The sequence below is a fragment of the Artibeus jamaicensis genome, unplaced genomic scaffold (genome assembly GCF_021234435.1).
Source record: "Artibeus jamaicensis isolate MK-2021 breed Jamaican fruit bat unplaced genomic scaffold, CSHL_Jam_final contig_233, whole genome shotgun sequence".
Taxonomy (NCBI): domain Eukaryota; kingdom Metazoa; phylum Chordata; class Mammalia; order Chiroptera; family Phyllostomidae; genus Artibeus; species Artibeus jamaicensis.
In genome coordinates, this window is record NW_026521486.1 from 56,689,442 (window position 1) to 56,690,867 (window position 1,426).

The 1,426-nt window shown below is 43.0% G+C and overlaps 1 pseudogene; it reads left to right on the forward strand.

Moving 5' to 3' along the window:
- Window positions 1–484: 484 nt before the first annotated feature.
- LOC119065850 (ATP synthase F(0) complex subunit B1, mitochondrial-like) lies at window positions 485–1,218 on the forward strand (annotated as a pseudogene).
- The last annotated feature ends 208 nt before the right edge of the window (window positions 1,219–1,426 follow it).

Below are 1,426 nucleotides of genomic sequence, written 5' to 3' on the forward strand. Positions count from 1 at the left end.
TTAAAAAAATATCCTCTATCTACTCCCTGAATTTTTCCTGAATTTCTCTAATTTGTCTGATGTTCATTTCAACTGTTTGCAAAAACAAACTGCTCATTGGCATTGGAAACATCATTAACTTATCTGGAGATGCTTTATTGTCCAGTCATTTCTAAGAGGGAGATATGAAGAAACAAAGAATAACCTCTGTTGGCTTATGGACTCCTGTAAAGCTTTGCACGAGGATTACTGGGTTGGGAACCTGACCATGAGACCCAAACCATCAAAGTCTGGGGGCGTTTTTGTTGGGCAGGCAGTAAATCCAAGGAAAAACCTTAAGCCTGGCGTTATAAACTGCTTTGCAGCCTCCTTTTTGAATCAAGGAAATCCCAGCTTTTGGTTCCTCTAAGTTTTTATCACCACTTTGTCTGAGTGGCGGATTTGGGCAAACACCAACATTTTGGGCGGGGCTGGATTTTGTAACCCAAACAGACCCTTGCTGACCATGCTACTTTCTGCTTCTGCCACAGTGGTCCCCCTCTCTGAAGAATGCCGCCCTCCTCAGTCCAGGGGTATTGCAGGCAACAAGGGTCTTTCACACCCGCAGCCAAGTCTTGCCCCTGTGTTACCTCTTCTTGAATATAGAGGAGAAGTTCATCATGGGCTGATCCCAGAAGAATTCTTCCAGTTCCTTTACCCTAAAACCAGTGTAACAGGACGCAATGTACTCAGAACTTAGCTTATCCTATATTTACTCTACAAAGTAATATATGTGATTATTTCAGAGACCATCTCTGCCATATCAACAATAGGGTTGCCTGTCTATGTAATTAAAGATATAGTGCCTCTGTTGGGGAATTTGCTGATAAACTCAATAAGCAAAACAATTGCTCAACTAGAAGAAGCAAAACAGGCTTCTGTCAAAAACATCCAGGGTGCAATAGATCTGGAGGAGTCCTTGCAGGCACTGGTTCCAAAACACCATTACGTTTCTGAGGTCCGGAGGGATAGCATTGCTGTGGAATTGGAGGTAAAAAAATCGCCTGCACTATAACGTCTCTGTGCAGAATATGATGCACCAAAAGAAACGAGCACATGGTGAAGTGAGTGAAGAAACACATGGTGCAGAGCATCTCTGCACAGCAGGAAAAGGAGACAGTTGCCAAGTGCATTGCAGAGCTAAATCCGCTTGCAAAGAAGGCTCAAGTACAGCCAGTTCGGCAAAAGCATCTATCCTAATTGAGATAGCTAGAAGCACTTGACTGACTAAATGGAAACTTGACTGTGACAAAAGCTTTCTGTACCACCGAGAATAAGTAGCATAAATGATAGGTAGAAAATAGACAGGGGAAGGTTAAGATAATAAAGGAAATGTTGAGAAGCCAAAGAATTTACATGTGTGACCCATGGACATGAACTAAAGGAGGGGAATGTGGGTGGGAGGGAG